This window comes from Monodelphis domestica, chromosome 1 (assembly GCF_027887165.1).
Source record: "Monodelphis domestica isolate mMonDom1 chromosome 1, mMonDom1.pri, whole genome shotgun sequence".
NCBI classification, from domain to species: Eukaryota; Metazoa; Chordata; class Mammalia; order Didelphimorphia; family Didelphidae; genus Monodelphis; species Monodelphis domestica.
Genome location: NC_077227.1, coordinates 36,932,369 through 36,952,513, shown reverse-complemented (window position 1 = coordinate 36,952,513; position 20,145 = coordinate 36,932,369). Strand labels below are relative to the sequence as shown.

The window sequence follows — 20,145 nt, the reverse complement described above, 5'->3', positions numbered from 1 at the left end:
TTTCAGCTGATACTCATGTTTCTTCTTTTCCATATATGTCAGAAGCTGATTCCCTATCTGTGTATCATTTGTGAATATCTTTATAATTTCCCCAGCCGCACCCATCTGTGAAGTTCTTAGCCTAGACTGTTTTTTGGATGCATTAGCACTTAACATAAAGCTCCCCTTTTCAGTTGGAGAACCTGCATTATTAATTCCTATTCCCACCCTCTACTCCCATTTTAATAAATAGTCTCAGGAGGATTGTTTGGAAGTACTGACGGCTTCCTTCTCACCTTACTTCCAGTGCAGGGATTCTTTGCCTTTTATTGTGTCATGGGCCCCATGGGCAGTGTCTAGAGTAGCCAAGGGACCCTTTCTCAGAATGAATTTTAAATGAATAAAAATAAAATACAAAAGAATAGAAAGGAAATCAATTATATTGAAATATAGTTATCAAAAAATTTTAAAAGACAAATTTACAGATGGCACATCAAGAATCTTTGCTCTAGAGTTGTTTGCATTTTTCATTTTGGATCCTTTTGGAATTTGCCAACTTTGACCTCATCAGTTTAGATGCTATAGCACCTTAGGGCTAAGTTTCCAGAGGAAGTAGGACAATAGCCATTTAAAGACTATGAACAAAGAAGACATATATTTCCCCCACCCCCTTTTTTGACAGTTCTGGGGGTCTAGGATGCAAAGACAAGGGGACAAGTAGCTTTCCCAGATTCATACAACAAAACTGGGGACAAAGCCAGGATTAGAACTTGGAACTCAGAGCAACAAGGTGACATAGTGGAGACAGCACCAGGCCTGGACCCAGGAGGACCTGGGTTCATGTCTGGCCTCAGACACTTCCCAGCTGTGGGACCTTGGGCAAGTCATTTAATTCTACTTGCCTAGTCCTTGTCCTTCTGTCTTAGAGTTGTTTTTTTTTTTTACTAAGACAGAAAGTAAGGTTTTAAAAACAAAAAAACCTGGAGCTCCATAATTCCAGCCTGTTTCTTTTTAATTTAATTTTTCCTGTAAATAAAATGATTTTTCTCTCTTCCACCTCTCATCCAATCAATGAAAAAGAAAAAGAATTTTTTTTGTAATAAGTAAGTATATCCATCCATCCATCCATCCATCCATCCATTCATCCATAACAACCTTGTGAGAGAAATGTCAGTGTTATTCTCATTTTTCAGGTGGGGAAATTGAGACAGAGATTGATTAAGCAACTTGCCCCAACCACATAGTAAATGTCCGAGGCAGGATTCAAATTCGGGTCTTCTTGACTCCAAGTTCCATACTCTTATCTGCCTAGCCCTCTAGCTGCCCTTAACTATAATAATACAAAGTTATAGAAAACAATTTCAGGAGGGTGCTGGGGAGTGGAAATTGGGAAGGGGACCAAATATATTTTCTGCATACCAGGCTGAGTCAGGGGGAGGGAATTTGGAAATGTCAGGGCATGATGATGGGGTGGTACTTGATATGAAATGCTTCATTGTTGTAAGAAGGGGTGGAGGGACAAGGGGCCTCTTTCTGATAAAGCCCCTTTGAACTCTGTGTGTGTGTGTGTGTGTGTGTGTGTGTGTGTGTGTGTGCACATACTTTATGTGAAAACACAGGAACCAAAATACTGATAATTCACATTTTGAAGGAAAACACCCACACCAAATCTGGCGTTGGAACAATGGTCAACATCATAAATCACAGAGGGTGGGGACAGAGAAGGAATTTGAAGAGGCTGTCACAATGGAAGGGGGAATAGACTTATTCTGCTAAATTCTACAGGACCAAACTAGGAGGAATGAGCACAAGCATTAACTAAGTAGCATTTAGGCACAACATAAGAGAAATATTGAACAATCTGAGCTATCTAAAAGTGGACTGAACTGCCTTCGGAGTCAGTGGGTTTCCCCTTGTTGGAGGGCTTCAAGAAAAGATTGGTGTACACTTGTCCCAGTGTGTTGGGGAAGGGATTCTTGCTCAGGAATTGGTTCTGAAGACCAGGGTTCCAGAGTTAGAAGGAACCTCACAAGAGCATCTCATTTTATAGATCCAGAGATGGGTTCTTATAAAGATAGTGCGAGGCAGAAATAAGTTGGAGTAGATGACCTTGGAGGTTTTTTGAGATTCTCTGATTTCAAAGAAGGTCCAGCCATGAATAGCTGAATATCAATCCAATATGTCAGCAGGAAGCATGGAGCTCAGACAAGGGAGATTTGCTAACTCCATCCAGAGAAGAAATTCTTAAATATACCTGTTCTCAAGACCTGGTATCTTTAATGGAAGGCCAGAAGGCTAGAATGGAGTATGCATGCTAGGCAGTATTACCAGGATGCTATGGCACTTTAGAAATAGCTCTGGTATCTGGAGAATCACTGGCTGCTATACCATTTTCTACTCAGCCAAAGTTGAGGGAATGAACTGGAAGCTGTATGAAAACAGACCCATGATTTGGAATTGCTTTCCAAGGACTATTCCCTGGTGGTATGTCTGCTATATGGGTCTGGGACAGTACCCCTTTTCTCCTAATCACCCAGACCTCACAGACATCTTGGACTCTTTTTTTTTCTCACTCTCACCTTCTATATCCCATCAGTTCCCAAATACTGTTGATCCTTACACAAAATTTTTCACCTCCATCCCTTCTTTTCCCACCCTAGTTTAGGTCCTTGTCACTTCTTTCCTAAGCCATTATAATGGCTTGGTCTCTGGCTTTTCCCTTTCCAATCTAAATTTATCTTCCTAATTTGCAGGCTTTGACCACATTCCTCTCAAAAACATTCCACAGCTCCCCACCACCAACACTGCTTGGTTTGGCATTGGGGATCCTAGGGGAGGCTCTCCACAATTTGATTCCAGTAGACTTTTGGAGCCTTATTTTACAGTTCTACCCTTCAGGTGCTATAAGTGGTCCTTCCAAACAAGTCAAGTTACTGCTCCCCAAGTCATTCTACATCCTCTTACCTTGACTCAGTGCCAGGTTGACCCTCATGTCTGGAAGTCATGCCCTGCTCATCTCTGCCTATTGAAACCTTTTTCTTTCTTTATGCCAGGTATTTTATGAAACCTTCTCTTATTGCCCCAGCTAGAAGCAATTTCCCCCTCTCCATATTTCTTCAAGGCATTTGTCTAAAAGTCCTCATTTGTCCTCACCTCAGTCTCCTTTAGATCATATTAATTTTGTATGCATGTATAAAGGGAAATATTTCCTGTGGGCAGATAGGTGATGCTAGATAGAGTGCCAGGCTAGCAGTCAGGAAGACTTAAATTCAAATCCAGCTTCAGATATTTCCTAGCTGTATAACCCTGGACAAGTCACTTAACCACTGTCTGCTTCGGTTTCCTCACTATAAAATGGGAAATAAATAATAGCTTCACCTCTATGGGTGTTATGAGGCTCAAAAGAGATAATATTGATAAAACACTTAGTTCAATGCGTGGCATGTAGTAGGTAGTCTGTAAATGCTTATTCCCTCCATCCCCTCCCTTAAAACAACTCTTTTCCTATGAGCCTGTGTGGCAGTCCTACAGCATGATGGTACCCCCAGGATGACATTATCCTCAGCATCTAGGAGGAAGCATGGCAGTCTTGAAGGCAGTACTAATGAGTCCCAAAGGCTAGGCAGGGAGGGGAGGTTCAGGACCAGGACTAGCTCTAGCAATGGGGTGTTGAGATATAGGGTTAATTTTCCCCTTCAAGGACATCTTCCCCTTGGGCTGGGCATGCCTTGATGCTTCTGGGACTAGATACCCATCATACCCCAAGACCCCACCAGGGTCCTTCTCCTGTTGAAGGAGGGGCAAGGGAGGTAAGGAAAGACTGAACTGGCGGGCTTGCTGGGACTGATACTAAGAATGGTGATAGTTAACATAATTGAATGTAATATGTACATTGAACATAATAATAACATTTATAAAGTACTTACTAAGTGCCAGGAATTATTCTATGATTATCCCTATTAATCCTCCCATCAACCCTGGGGCTAGGGGCCTTTCTTATTTAGTCACCTGGTTTTCTTCTATGTTTTTGTTGTAATCACTAAATTATTCTTTCTCCTACTACTGCGATATTGTTCTATATGATTGACATAGCAACTTTTCATGGGGAAGAAATCTGGAAAGAGCAAGGAATGGGAGAAGGTACGAAGCCCAACTCAACCGGATAGTTGACAATCATAGATGGGTCCTTTGGGGGTTTTCTTCCTGACGCTATGAGGTTTTTGAGGACAAGGAGTGGGGTCCTGGTTCATCTCAATACTCCTGAATGTGATGTCTGCTCTCACTTGTCATTATTTCTTTTTTGGATAGAAATGAAATGAATGAAATAAAATGAAATGCCATCGATAGATCTAGAAGAGACCTCAAGCTACCTCCCTCATTTGAATAAGGAAGAGTGAGAAGAAGCAAGGTACTGTGGAAAAGGTGGTGGATTTGGTGGTAGTGATTCTTGGTTCAAATCTTTACTTTGCTGCTTAATATATGGGTGATCTTCAGCCAATCGATTCATCTCTCTGAGCCTCTGTTTCCTCATATGCCAAATGATGAGGTTGGATTAGATGGCCCTGGCTATTTGATACTATGAAGCTGAGGCTCAGGGAAGTCAGACATGATCTAAGAGAATTAAGATCAAGTAGTGGCCCTGTGGGCAATTCAATTCCAATGCCAAAATCCCAGTGCCAAAATTGTGTATGATATAAGGTAGAGCTTTGGAGGTATGTGTGGGGGACTGGAATCTTTGGTCTTGGAGAGTTTATGTGGATGTGCCTGGATAGAGGCAAGAGGGATTCAAGCAGGCTTCTGTTTTGTGTAGGTTGGCACATGGCCAGTCAGATAGGAATCTTAGAACTGGTCATGAGAAGAGTTTGGGTAGAATGCTGTAGTCAAAGTATGTCCTACTTTGAAATGATGCTTAGAGCATGAGGAGAGAGGAGGAGGTAGAAGAGGGAGAGAGAAAGAGGCGAAGGAGTATTTATTTTTACCCTTCCTTTTCTCTTGGTCCAAGGGTGTGGAGCTGGTCTTGGATCCAATGGGAAGGTGACTCAACTAATAGAAAATCAAGCCAACTAATAGAAAGCCAAAGTGGAAACAATGGACTGTTTCCATTCCAAACAAAGGTCTGCTCACCTTCCTGTCTTGGGTCTCCCTAAAGAGCAAGTCTCAGGAGATGGCCTCTCAAGAGACTAATTGATTTGGGGATATAGAAAACTTTAGATACCAGCATGAATGGTTCACCCACTTTCAAGGAACCAAGAAAGGCAACTTGTCCAGCCATCTGTTTAGCTCAGTGGTTATGGCTTGGGATAAACATTTATTATTCAGGCTAAGTCATGAATTTTTAAAGGAACATCAGATTTAGAGATGGAAAGGCTTGCAGAAGTGATCTAATTTAACTCCCTCATTTTACAAATCAGATAACCAAGTTCTAGAAATGTCTTTCCTAAGACCAAACTGGTGGTAAATAACAAAAGTAGGACTCAGACTAGATTCTTTAACAATAAATTCTGTGCTCTTTATAAGGGCTGTGGCCCTCTGCAAAACCAGAGTGAGAAATTCATATGGGGTCGGAATTTGATGACTCAATTGCCTCGAGGCTTTAATTCATATGACTCCCATTTGCCATCTTGGATTAGACCAATGTGGTCAGTCAGTCAGTTAAGAAGCCCTTACTCTGTGCCAGGGCCCATTACCCTTTGACTTCCTTTAATTCTCAAGTGCAGAGGTTCTTAATCATTTATGTGTCCAGGCCCCTTGGCAGTTGGGTAAAGTTTATGAATCTCCTCACAGAATAAAATATAGAATAAAATACATACAATATATAGGATTTCAGAAAGAAATCAATGGTATTGAAATGTAGTCATCAAAATATTTTTAGAACAATGCCAGGAGCCATCAAAGACCACACTGTCTGACATGGTCACAGTTGGAAACTGAGGACTGCAAAGCAGTCCCCAGGAAAGATGAGATACTCACTGAACTCCCTCTATGTGACTTCTCCCATTAACTTCCCTTACTATTGGCTATGATTGTTGTTCTCTCCCCAGTTACAGGAAAAGTAATATGAGGGCAAATGCTCACAGGATTTACACATATGTCCCACTTTAATCCCCCCAGAATATCATCCTAAAGACCCACTCACAGAATTAAAACCTAAATAATTCCATGTACCCACTTCCCCACCCCACTATCCCCCCTTTTCTCTCTTTTAGCAAAGTTATACTCAGATTCTCCATACCCATTGTAGGCCAAGCACAACAGGCACATCAATCATTCCTCTAAAACACAAGCTACTGACATACCTCATTGAATCTGTTTGTGTACAATAACCAGGCAACATTGCTAAGGCAACTTAATGAAACACACAGAAAAAGTAACTTGGAATTTGGGAAGATTTCTGATTCTTATCTGTCTTAAGTTACCCTTTAACCCTGTACCTAGCTGCAAAATGTTTTGTTACCCATCTCCTAAATAATTCTGTTTGATTATGAAAGCTGATCAAAAGCAACAATGATTCTCTTAGCTGGTCATCCCACAGGTCAAGGGGAGCTGTCCCCCTGGCTACTCTGTCTATGTCATTTATCTCTATCATGTATTTTTTCTGTTGCAGCAACATGGCATATGATCACAGAATGTTGATTAAGCAATTTGTTCATTTGTGGCATTTCCAATTATCTGTAGAAGATCATGTATGATTGAAAAATGATTGTGTGCCAGAAAAGCATGTATCCACTGAACTATGTAATAAACATGAATCCTGAGCCAGGAAGAGCAGCTTTGTGACACCAAAAGACTGCTGGTCAAATTTTCAAAAGAACAAGGTTATGGGCTCTAGGTTAAGAGCCCTTGACCCAGTAGAAGAGTCAGTATTATGAGCCTCTACTAATATAAAAGAAGGCAATGTGATACCATGAAAGAAACTTGGATTTGGAGTTCAAAGGCCTGAATTGAAATCCTGCCTTGCCTCTGACTACCTGTGTGACCTTGCATCTGTGCAGGCCTGGCACATCACCATCCCTCTCTGGGATTCAGCTTCTTTATCTATAAAATAAGTGGGTTGGACTAGATGGCCTGGAAGGCCCTTTCCATTTCTAAATCCTCTGAACACTATCCTCCTGGTTGAAAGAGAATTGAGAACTACTCAACATCCATTTTCCCCTCTCTTTTGCCTTAGGGAGAAAGAGATGATGATGGCTTGAAAGGTTTTGAAAGCTCTACAGTGAATGTGTCTAATGTCATTCCATCTCTGCAATGTTCTTGAGTGGAAAATAAAAGCCATTATTTTGGATTGGATCCATTCATGTTGGCCTTCTGCCAGCTTCTCCTGAGTCCTTAATCCTTGGGCATCTTCAACTCCTACTGCCTTTGCCAGTCTCTGTCCTGGCCCAGGGAAGAGTCCATGGAGGGCAGGGTGGTGACCCTCTCTGAAGGTCTTTGATGATACATCCTACCTGGGGCTTAATAGCAGTATCAGTAAAATAGAAGGAAGGTAGCCCAGTGGATGGCCTTTGAAACAGGAACTCTTGAGTTCAAGCCCTCCCTCTGGCACTGACAAGCTACGTGACCCTGAGACAAATCACGTCACCTCTAAGTAACGTAAACCTAAGTGTCAGAAACCCTGTAAAACTCTATTGCTAGGAAGGTGCTGACCTGTCCTGGTAGAAGCAGTTTCTTCCCCTAAGAGTTCCCTATCTCGATGGAATCCCAAGTCTAGAGACCCAGGGCTTCACCCCTCCTTTTCCTTCCAGGCATCTGCTGTGGATAGCCTGAAAGAGTCCTACACACACACAGACTCTTATGATTTAGAGCTAGAAGCCACCTGAGAGATCTTCTAACCCAACCTCCCTAATGAAACTCAAAGATATCTATTAGATGCCACCATTGTGCTAGGCTAGAGATACCAATCAATTAATAAGCATTTATTAAGCATCTGCTGTATACAAGGTTCATGCTAAATGGGGGTCACACGTCTATCAACTGAGAAGCACTTATTAAGCATCTACTGTGTGTCAGGAACTGTGCTAAGCTTTCAAATTACAAACTAGATTCTGCCCTCAAAGAGCTTATATTCTGCTGGAGCAAGGCAAAAGAAAAGGGATGAGGATGGAGATATAACACAAGCATAGATGAGTAAATAACTGCATAATTCCAGAAGGGAGAGGGCAGTGAGGTTCGATAGTGAGTGCTGTGGCTGGGAATCAGGAGGACCTGGGTTTGAATCCTCCTTCACACATTTGCTGTGTGACTATGAATAAGTCACTTAAGTCTCCCCAAGCCTCACTTTCCTCAGATGGTAAAGTCCATTCCAAACATGGAAGTCCAGGTCTAGGCTCTCATCATCTTTAGTAATGGCCCCAGCAAGAAGAGGAGGGAGTAGTGGGGAAGAAGCATGGGGAATAGATCCAGGAAGGTTCACAAAGAACATGACATCTGAGCCGAAATTCAAATACAGGCAGATACTTGCAAGGCATGTCACCAGACTGTAGAAGTTCATAGAGGCCAGAGATGGATGCCAAGGAGGAAGAGTCACTCCTAGTCCAGTCTGGCTGGAAAATGAGCACATGACAAGGAATAATATGGAGGGAAAGGCCAGAAAGGGAAGAGAGAGAGACGTCAGATTGTGGAAGGCTTTTGCTGTCAGACTGAGCACTTTTTAATCTTAACTAAGAGGCAAAGGGAGTTAATGAAGATTTTTGAGCAAGACAGCAACACAGTGTCAAAGAAGGTTGTTTTGGCAATTGTATGGAGAATGGATCAGAGGGAGAAGAGATCAGGACCAGGGAGACCCATTGAGGGTTGATTACAGTAGTCCAGGAAAGCAGTGGTAAATGCTTGAAATAGGATGTGAGGAAGAGAAAGGAAGAGATGGGAGAGGCATTATAGAGGTAGAATCCATAGGATTGGGCAACTGATTGAATAGGGGGGATAAGGGAAAGGAAAGAGCTAAGTATGACTGACCTTGGGAACCTGGTGGACTCAAGAGAAATAGAGAAGTTTTGGGGGCAGCTGGGTAGCTCAGTGGATTGAGAGCTAGCCCTAGAGACTGGAGGTCCTAGGTTCAAATCTGGCCTCAGACACTTCTCAGCTGTGTGACCCTGGGCAAGTCACTCGACCCCCATTGCCTAGCCCTTACCACTCTTCTGCCTTGGAGCCAATACACAGTATTGACTCCAAGATGGAAGATAAGGGTTATTTAAAAAAATAGAGAAATTTGGGGGAGGGAGACATTTGGGGAATATATGGTCTGAGACTACTTGGGTTTGAGAAGTATGATGGAATGTCCAAGGGGAGAGGTCCAGCAGGTAGTCAGGAAAGAAATGAAAGCTGTAAATGTAGACTTGGGAGTGTAGATAGAGATCGCTGACAATGAGGACCCTAGGATCATATATTTAGAGCTAGAAGGACCCAAAGAACTTCTCTAGTTCAACTCTTCTTATTTTATAGATAAGGAAACTGAGACTCAGAGAGGTTACCTGATTGGGCTCAAAGTTAGAAGATGCTGCAATCTTATAGCTCCTTCCACCCTGCCCCAACTCCTGCAAAAGATGGGCGAGAAGTGCATTTTCTCATCTTTTTTTCAGAGAATCATAAATCTAGACAAGAGAGAGGACTCAGAGGTCACCCGTTTGAGGAATGAACTAGAAAAGGAAACAGTTTTAGGGAGATCCAAAGTCATGGAGACAGTGGAAAGGCATTTGGATTTTTGTTTTAAACCCTTCCCTTCCATCTTGGAATCAATACTGTGTATTGGTTCCAAGGCAGTGGGAGTGAAGTGACTTGCCCAGGGTCTCATGACTAGGAAGTGTCTGGGGCCATATTTGAACCCAGGACCTCCCATCTCTAGGCCTGGCTCTCAATCCATTGGGCCATCCAGCTGCTCCCAGGCATTTGGATTTTGGAAGGAAGGAATTAAGTATTTCTTAAGTGCTTACTAGTGCCAGGCACTTGATGAATTCTATCTCATTGAAGTCTTACAATAATTGTTTTGTTTTACACTTGGGGAAACTGAGGCATGCATTTGTTAAGTGAATTTTGCGTTTGAACTAGAGTCTTCCTTTCTCTCTACTGCACCACCTCGTTGCCTCCTTGGTCTTCTGATTTCAAAGGCAGGCTTTTCCCTAGTGGAAACTTTTCCATGTTTGATTGAATGTGTGATGGCAGAAAAGGTCAGCCTGCCCTTGAGAACATGCTTGTTCCCGTTGATTTCTTTTTCCTTCTTGTTCTTGGCTGGAGCTCCAGCCTCATTAACAGCCCTCTCTCCAGGCTGGCCTGAGCAGTCGCTTTCCTGGAGAAATGGCAAAGGCCAATCCTGGAGGGAGGCTGCCCATTGTTCTCACTTCCCCGCCAGGCCCCAGCTTTCTCCCAGGCCAAGGGCTGTGGGATTTTCCCCTCCTGCCAGCGCCACTTCCCTCCCCTTCCCCATTTTTATCTGCTCCCAACACCCTGGTGGGCAGGCGGGCCAGCCCTCCTCTTCCCCCATCCCACCACCTCTTCCTGAAAGCACACCACCCAGTGCCCTGTTTGTCCCTGGCACAGGCTCACCAGAGCCCAGAGGGACGTGCTCTGGGGGAGATTGCTGGCAGCAGTCTGGGAGGTGGTGGGAAAAGGGTACAGGGGAGGATGGAGCCAGCCCGTCTGCCCTACAGAGGATGGAGCATGCCTACTCCTCACTAGACTCATTCCAGGACCTTAGCTGTGTGACCCTGGGCAAGTCCCTTCACCCCGTTTGCCTCCATTTGCCCATCTGTACAATGAGCTGGAGAAGGAAATGGCTAGGACCCAGGGACTCCTAAGCAGCAACAGCATCCTGTCAAAGAGCCTTTTTGGCTCAGGGCACCCCATCCCAGGGTGCTGGGAATGTTTTTCTCCTGTGAAAAGGGGGTAGGTTTTATGATGGCAAAAAGTGCGCTGGCTCTGGAGTGAGAAAACCTGGGTTCAAATCCTGCCTCTGGGATTTATTACCACCTTAGGCAAGTGATTTGATCTCCTTATAAATTTCCTGATCTATGAAATGAAGGGATTAGACTAAATGACCCTCACCTACCAGTTCTAGGTCCCTGATTCCATCAAGAAGCCAGCCCTTCCTTATTTTGCAGAGGCCAGAACCTATTGGACCTGAAGACTGTATAGACTGTCAACAGTGAAGCAGCCAAGTGGCACAATGGAGAAAGTGTCAGGTCTGAAGTCAGGATGGCCCACGCTCAGATCCAGTCTTGGATACTTCTTAGCTGTGTGATCCTGAGCAAGTTTCATCTTGTTTGCCTGTTTCCCCGTCTGTAAAATGAGCTGGAGAAGGAAATGGCCAACTGCTCTAGTATCTGGCTGTGTCACTTCACCCTGTTTGCCTCAGTTTCCCCATATGTAAAATGAGTTGGAGAAGGAAATGGCCAACCACTCTAGGACCTTAGCTGTGTGACCCTGGGCAAGTCATTTTACCCTGTTTGCCTCCATTTCCCCATCTATAAAATGAACTGGAGAAGGCAATGCCAACCACTCCAGGATCTCTGCCAAGAAAGACCTCAATGGGGTCATGAGGCATTTCAGACACCTGAAAAATGGAATAACCAGCCATTCTATATTGCTGTAAGGTTTGCAAAGAGTTTTGCAAACACGATTTCCTGCGAGCCTCACAATAACCCTGGCACGTAGAAGGCTGTTATTATCCCCATTTTTACAGAAGGAAAGAAAATGAGAATGGAGAAGTTTAAACACCATGAGCAAAGGTCTGAGCCAGAATTGGAACCCACGTCTTCCTGTCACAGGCTAGCACTCTCCTATAGATTTCTTTAGGGATTTAAAGTGTACAAACATCTAATTTCCCCAACAATCTTGTAAGATGTGGAGTAAAAATATTTGATTCCCATTTTCTAGAGGAGGAAAATAGGACTGAGAGAAGTTAAATTATTTTCTAATAGTCATGCTGCTTCTAAGAATCCACAGCTTCCTTCCCTTGGATACATACACATGTATGTGTACATACATGCATGCATTGATGCATGTACATGTACATGTTGTCTCCCCCTGTAGATCAAAGAACCTCCAAGGAGCCCAGTTGAGGGCAGGGGCTATTTCATTTTGTGTCTTCCTTTCCTTGGATGCACACACATGCATGCATGTATTTACAGACATGTTGTCTGTCTGTTTCCTTGTTTTGTCTTTGTATCTCCAGCACAGTGCCTGGCACACAGCAAGTGCTTAATAAATGTACCTTATTTATTTAAACCCTTCCCTTCCATCTTGGAATCAGTACTGTGTATTGGTCCTAAGGCAGAAGAGCGGTAAGGGCTAGGCAATGGGGGTCAAGTGACTTGCCCAGGGTCACACAGCTGAGAAGTGTCTGAGGCCAGATTTGAACCCAGGACTTCCCATTTCCAGGCCAGAGCCACCCACCTGCCTCATAAATGTTTATTAATTAATGACCAGAGCTGGGATATGAATCAGATGCTGAGAGTGTTGACTAATGTATTTGGTGCTGAACTGGGGAGACCAGGAATGACTTGGGGCTCCCTTCTGAAGACTCTTCGTTCCCACCCCTACCCATAATTCCACTTAGGCAGGCATCCTCAGGAAGACACCTGGAGGTGGGAGCCTGACTCTGCATGACTGTAGGAAAGTCATCTTGCCTCTCTCTATGCCTGTTCATTGGAGGCTGTCCAGCTCCCCCCTCCAGCGGGTGTTCAGAACCTTGTTTGAGAGAGCTTTGGAGCTCCTGGGGAAGGAGGGACGTCAAAGGGACTCTCCTGAGTGCCTCCTTTGAACACCAAGGACTCCATCGCCCCAAAGGCCGAAATCTCTTCAGGGCTGGCCGAATCTCTGTTGAGCTATTTTTCATTTGCTTTCCGTCTTCCTGGGGTGCTTAGTGTCCACAGGATAGTCCTTTACAGAGTAGGGCCACTATATGTGAGCCAGCTCTTGTGACAAAGTAAGTCAGTCAAAGAAATTATGCAGTGAAGTCATTGGCGAAGCTATTCCATAGCTGTAGTGCGCCATAGCTCTCTATTTGAAAAATGGATAGAAATGGATTTCTCCTCCTTTTCACCCTCCACCCCATTGGAAAAAGGAAAGAGAAGAAAATGAAAGTTTTTGTCACTTCCTTGCAAAGGTTCCTTCCTGTATCCTGCAAGGAGAGGGTCCATCTCCAGCTTCAATTGGATGTTGGTCCCAAGACAAGAGAATATTGAGAAAGGTGAGTGGCCGAGGTGGGGACGAGGGGAAGGAAGGCTTATGGGCGACTCTCTCAAATGGCCATCCAATGTCCAAGAACTTCTATCTGGGCTACACCAGAAACTCAGACTTTGCCCCGTACCTGGTCTCTGATAGTTGAGCCCAGCTCTCCACCTCATTTCTCTCCTGACTGTTGACTATGTCCCTCCCCCAGATTTCTGGCACCCCTTTTTTGAATTATCTTACCCTATTGCCCTGCTTGGGAGCATAGACTGTCTTGTGTGGGTAACCTGCCTGTCAGTGTTTAGAGATGTGTGTCTAGCATTCAGCAGATGGACTGGATCTCTCTCTCTCTCTCTCTCTCTCTCTCTCTCTCTCTCTCTCTCTCTCTCTCTCTCTCTCTCTCTCTTCCTTTGTCTCTCTGACTCTGTCTCTCTTTTTTTCTTTCAAATTTGGCCTCAAAACACTTACTAGGGCTGCACAACTGAACAAATCTCTTAATTTCTGTCTCCCTCAGTTTTCTCCCATGTAAGAATGGCTATAATAATAGCAGCTGCCTCCAAGGAATTGTTGTGAAGATAAAAATGATGAATTTGAAAAGCTCAAAGTGATATAGGATGGGTTAGCGATTATTATTATTAATAAATCTTGTCTCTGATGCTTATTATCTGTGTGACCCTGAATGAGTCACCTGCCTTCTCTTGGTCACATTTCCTCATCCCTAAAATGAGGGGATTAACCTAGAAAGTGTCTGAGGTCCTTTTCTAGGCTAGATCTATGATCTTAGGACAGGAATGAGATATCATTTGTCTTTATCTCTCCATCCCCTTGCCCATTTGCTGGCAGGTAGCAGGCATTTAATAAGTCCTTGATCTACTAGGGAGCATTGGGGGGCCTCCAAGTCACCTTCCTCATCTACTCCCCCATCTCTAGGATGATGGGGCAAGGAGCTGAACTCTCCTGGGAGACTCAGAGTCACTTGGACGACTGGGAGGGAGATGACACTGTCAGCAGATGAAAGCAAGTTGGGAGGAGGGATGGTTTTGAGAAGGAGGATGGCGACATGCTTCATTTGAAATTTCCATGGAATAGTTGATAGAGATATGGAGCAGACAGATGGGGATGTGAGCCTGGACTTCCAAAGAGAGGTGGAAGTTGGATATGTAAACTGGGAACCATCTGCCTCTTTAACTTTGAGGCTGGGGTCCCTGGTCCTGCAACGAGGCCACAGATGTTCTTGGTTAGATTTTTTCAGTTGTGTCTGACTCCTTCTGAACCCATTTGGGGGTTTCTTGGCAAAGATACTAGAGTGGTTGGCCCTTTCCTTCTCTAGCTCATTTTATGGATGAAGAAACTGAGGCAAACAGAGTAAAGTGACTTTCCCAGGGTCACACAGTGAGTATGTCTGAGGCTGGATTTGAATTTAGGAAGATGAAGCTTCCTGACTCCAAGCCTGGCACTCTCTATCCATTGTGCCACCTAACTGCACCCATGCAGCAGGCATCTCCCTTTGAAACCTCTTCTCACTGTCTCCCCCAGCTGCCCCCTGCCATGTTTTAGTCTTTGCCAGGAATTAAAGTCACTTCTGTCACCAAAGTCTCTCTGGCCTTGAGCCAACAAAGAGCTTTGTCTTCCTGTGCTAATATTGGCAGTTACACACCCTTCTGTGAAGGTGGTTGGTTGACTCTGTCTTTCTGTTGCTCTTTCTGTCTCTCTATCTCTGTTTCTGTCTCTGTTTCTGTGTCTGTCCTCTCTCTCTCTCTCTTTCTGTCTCTGTCTGTTTCTCTCTCTCCATCTCTGTCTGTCTGTCTGTTTTTCTCTGTCCATCTCTGTCTGTCTGTGTCTCTATGTTTATCTGTGTCTGTCTGTCTGCCTATCTCTCTCGACCTGTCCTTTTATTTCTGATGAATTCTCCTGAGGAACTTTCCCAGCCTGAGATTCTTCCCTTCTCTGGCCTCAGTTTCCTCACTTGTAAAAGGTCCGTTGGAGGGTGCCTGTTAGAGAGGAGTCGGGAAAGAAGATGGATGGCTGGGTAGATGGATGAAGGGCTGGAGAGATGGGAGGTAGCTAGGAAGAGATGGTGGAGGACAGATGAAAGAACAGACAGACAGATGATGGGCGGGAGTTGACGATGGAGGATGGCGTAAGCGGATTCTGGGGTACAGAGACCACCGACAGACAGACAGAGAGGAGGGCGGAGAGAGGACAGAACGTCCATGAAGCTCTTACTCTGTCAGCCGCTGTGCTGTCCCTGGGGACACGATACAAGTCAACATTCTAAGGGAGGAGGATGTTAGGAAGGGAAAGGAGGGCCCCCAGCCTGCTGCTCTGGGGCGAAGGAGTCCTGGGAGTGAGCGTGGCCAGGGCAGAAGAGAGCTTGGCAAGGGAGGTCCGGGCTGAGGACACGCCCCTCAGGGGACTGGGATGGAGGCCCTCCCCCTGCCCCACTCTCACCCCCCACAGAGCTAAGAAGGAGGTAGAGAGTCCTTCAGGGCTCTTTCCTGCCTCCTGCCTCCTGCCTCCTGGCGGGAGCTCCTGCTCTGCCGCCAACCGGCCCTGGGACTGTCCCAGACTCCCTTCGTCTCTGCCTGCTCTGAAAGGGCTGGGCCAGCCGCCCTGGAACGCTCCATTTAGCTCCAAGGCCCGCGTTCAGGGGCTTTGCTGCTCACGTGAGCTGGGCCACTCCGAAGGCATCACTGCCCGAGAGGCTCAGGGGCCTGGGGACTGTCACCCCGTCCTGCCCCCACCACGCTCCTTCTCCTCGGGCCAGGGTCCCTGGTGGGTTCCTGTTTGCTGGCCTCCCGGCTCATTGGCAGAGCTGAGATAACACCACACAGCCGCAGGCCCATGAGCACTGGACCATTAGTCTGGGCGCGGCTCCTCCCTCCACTCCCTTCCCTGCCTGGGGTTTGCTGAATCATCCGGAGATGCCCCCAGCTCCTCCCTAGAGCTGGAGGGGGATGGGCGTCCTCACTTCCGAACTGACCATCCAAGAGAAACTAAAACTCCTTCTGGATGATGTAAAAACAGAATAGAATCCGAGACTGTGTGAGATTGTCTGGAAGGACCCCCAGAGGCTGTCTAGTCCAATCTATATGCAAGCCAAGTCGTTATCAAGAGCTCATTGAAGGCCACCAGAAACGGGGAGATCACTACCTCCAAAGGCAGCGCATTGATTTGTTAGGGAGTGTGAGGCAGGGAATGGAGGACTGCAGTTAGTCCCTCAAGAAACGTCTATTAACCGCCGACTAGGTGCCAGGCCAGACTAAGCCCAGAAATCAAAGAAAGGCAAAAGAGAAGTCGAATGGGGGAGCCAACATGGCAACAACTAGGCACAACCATGGAGCAGAGAGCCTGGACTGGAGGGAAGCCATGGGGTGGGGTGCGTGGGTGGGTGGGAACTAGCATGGAAGAGGCTCATGAAAAGCTTTTCTTATGAGATGGGATTTTAACTGGGATTTGAAAAGCCCCAGGGAAGCCAGAGGCAGACAGGAGGAAGGAGAGCATTCGACAGCTTGGGGAAGGCCAGAGAAAATGCCCCTTAAGTGGACCCATGAGAGGCTTGGGTGAAGAAGAGCAAGGAAGCCAAGAGTAAGAAGAGCAGAAAGATTGGAGGAGCCTGATGGTGACAGGCTTTGGATGATGAATCCCGGAAGGGATGGGAAGCACCGGAGTTTATCCAATGAGGTGTGTTGGATGGATTGGAATGGGGAGAGACTGGAAGCAGGCAGACCCTCCATCAGACTCTTATGATAATCCAAGTGTGAAATGATGAGGACCTGTGCCTCCTGGCCACCTGGCAGGGGTGGCCGTGTGGGAGGAAAGAAGGGGGCGTATTTAAGACGCTCCAATGGCAAAATAAGATTGGTGATGGGGTGAAAGAGTGAGAAGTGGAGGTCAGGAGACATGGTTTTGAATCCTGGCTGAACTACTTACTCCTCATGAGACCTTGGACAAGTCAGTGGACGTCTCTATGATTTTGTTTCTTCATCTTCAAAATGATGAGCTTGGAATAGATGCCCTTGAAGGTGCTCCCCAATTCAAGTCCCAGGATCCTGTGCAGCCCAAATCTGCCTCTCTCGCCCTCCCCCCTTTCTTCCCTAATTATCCTTTTTAGGGCTGTACAGGATCCTCTTCTTAAAGAAAGTCTTAATGCTGCCTTTTGTTTATTACACCATAGACTTCACAACCTCAGTGTCAGTCAGTGGCAAAACAGCCAAAACCACACTGATTTATTCCTGTTGGTCAGTCATTTTTCAGTAGTGTTTGTTTGTGACCCCATTTGGGATTAATTTCCTAGCAAAGATCCTTGAGTGGTTTGCCATTTCCTTCTCTAGCTAATTTTACAGATGAAGAAACTGAGGCAAATAGGATTAAGTGACTTGCTCAGGGTCACACAACTAGCAAGTGTCTGAAACTGGATTTGAACTCAAGTCGTCCTGATTCCAGGCCCAGTGCTTTATCCACTACCTACCTAGCTGCCCTCAAACTGATCTAAGCAGGGTGCATCGAGTGCCATTGTGTCCAGGCAGGGAGATCTTTATTTGGCTGGGGTCAGACCCATTTGAAGTCTTATCTTGAGCTTTGGGGGCAGAAATTTAACAAGCTGCTAAGTGTCTAGAAGAGGCCAATCATGATGTTGAAAGCCTTTGAGGTCCTGATGGAAAGAGGCTTAGCTTGAGGGGAAGCCCTAGGGAAGAGACTCATCTCTCTGTCACATGGGAGATAGATGAACTTTCCCAGAATTCAGAACTAAGAGAAGAGCAAATTTAGATTGGATTTAAGGGAGAATTTGGTAAGGATGAGAGCTGTCTAAAAGTGGACTGAGTGACCCTTCGCTGGAGGTGTCCAAGCTCAGATTGGATGACAGCCCACTAGTTCTATTATCATAATAATAATAATTGCATCGATTTAATGCTTTAAGATGTGCAAAATACTTTACAAAGGTCTCATTTTATCCTTGCAACAACCTTGGGAACGAGGTGCTATTATGTTTCCATTTCATAGATCAGAAAACTGAGGAGTTAAATGACTTGTCTTGAGTCACTTGGCTAGTAAGTGTCCGAGGTCAGATTTGAACTCAGGCCTTCCTAATTTCAAGATTAGTATTCTATCCCCTATGTACATAGAAAAGATTCTTGTTTGGTCATGGTTCATCTGAGGACCCTCTCGATTCAGTGACCAGCTCTAATAACTGACTGCTAAATAAGTTCCAAGCAAGCACATTATGGCAAGGATGTGGTATGTCCTGGACTTCACCAAAGAACTAGGTTTGAGTACCAGCTTTGCATTTTATTTGCTGTGTGGTTTTGGACAAGTCATTTCCCTCTTGTAGTCTAGATTTTTTTCTTTTGAAAAAGTGAATGCTTCAATAATAACCATTAGCCTTTATTTTATCGAGCACTTTAAGATTTGCAGTGTCCTTTCCAATATGCTATTCCATTTTCCACTCCCTCCTTATCCTCATGGAATAGAAGCTCCCTAAAAGCAGGGTCTGGTTCTCTGCTGCCTTTCTAGCTCTACAGAGTGGCAGTGATCCAGTGGATGCTTGCCTGCTTGATTATTACTGAGGGCATCTGCTTCTGGCTTGGGAGTGCCCACAGTGTACCCAGGGTGGACCTGGGAGGGCAATGGGCAAAACAACACTTTGGGTCACATGCTTTCTTCTCTTCTGACTAGTCATGGCCCTAGACTGTTAGGAAGAATGCCATCTCTGCCCTTTACCTTTTAAGGGAAGCTGAGGAAGCAATCAAAGCTGACGGAAGTGAGGCGGCTTCCTTCCTTTCTCACGACAGCCAGAATGAGTCACAGCATCATAGATGGAGAGCTGGATGGGAGCTGGAGGGCATCTAGTTCAACCCCCTAAATTCACTGAGAAGGAAACTGAGCTCCAGAGATGTTAAGTGGATTATCCAAGGTGGGTAGTAAATGGTAGACTAGATCAGGGTTGACTCTTAAGTTCTTCATGATGGCTGTCCCTTCAGCTTCACCCAGCCCGACCAGACTTTTCCAGTATCAGAGCTGGACCTTCATTCATAAAGGTGTGGCTGATGCTCTGGACCTCAAGCTTGGATGGTCTAAATTTAGGTGACCCAAAGTTTGAGGGAGCCCAGACTACCCTTGGGACCACTTTGACTGGCTATAAAATATCAAATCCTGTGTCTTAATAAATGGGTAGGTTAGAATCCTGGGAAATTCAGCTTCTCCTTGAAAATGATGGAGCGGAATCTTTGACTTTGGCTTTAGAGCATTCAGAATTCACACATTAGTAACCCTCCCTGACCACTGATGGGCAGGTTCTCCCATCCCATCCCCTTGAATCAATGAATTAGAGGAATCAATTCAGCTGCCTGGACTTGGAAACTGACCACATCTGCCCCCCCAAGGCTCCTCCCACCTTCCCCCCTTGCCACCATCACTTGATGAGTAAGCCTGGCATCTGTGCCCTCCTTCCTGTCCATCTTACTCCTGCCTCTCACATGTTCCAAATACTATGAGTGGGTTTATCCATATGATACCATTAATCTTCATCTTGTGTAGTGGACAGAGCACTGGACTTGGAATCAGGAACCCTTGAGTTTAAATTCTGCTTTAGATGTTTATTGTGTTTCTGGGTGAGTATATCATTTAAACTCTCCAGCCTCAGTTTCCTCATTTATAAAAAAGGGAACAATCATAGCACCTACCTTGCAAGGTTGTTGTAATAAGTTAGCTTTTGCAAATCCTATAAACGCTAACTATTATGTGCTTATTATTACATAAGCTTGAGCCTTGGATCTGGAACCTGGGAGAACCTGGGAGACCTGAATTCGAATTTGATCTTGGACACTTACTAGCTGTGATATCCTAGGCAAGCCACTCAACCTCTAACCATCTCAGTTTCTTTAGCTACAAAATGGAGATCATAAAAGCATCTACCTCCCAAGATTGTTAGAGGATCAAATAAGATAATATTTTTTAAGTATTTAACCCAATGCCTGGCATTTAGTAGGTGTTTTAGAAATGTTT

The 20,145-nt window shown here is 45.2% G+C and overlaps 1 protein-coding gene across 2 annotated transcripts in view; it reads right to left on the bottom strand.

The window, feature by feature from the left end:
• MMRN2 (multimerin 2) overlaps nt 1-20,145 on the bottom strand; it is a 45,373-nt gene that overhangs the window by 18,283 nt on the left and 6,945 nt on the right. The gene's annotated exons all lie outside the window — the stretch shown is intronic.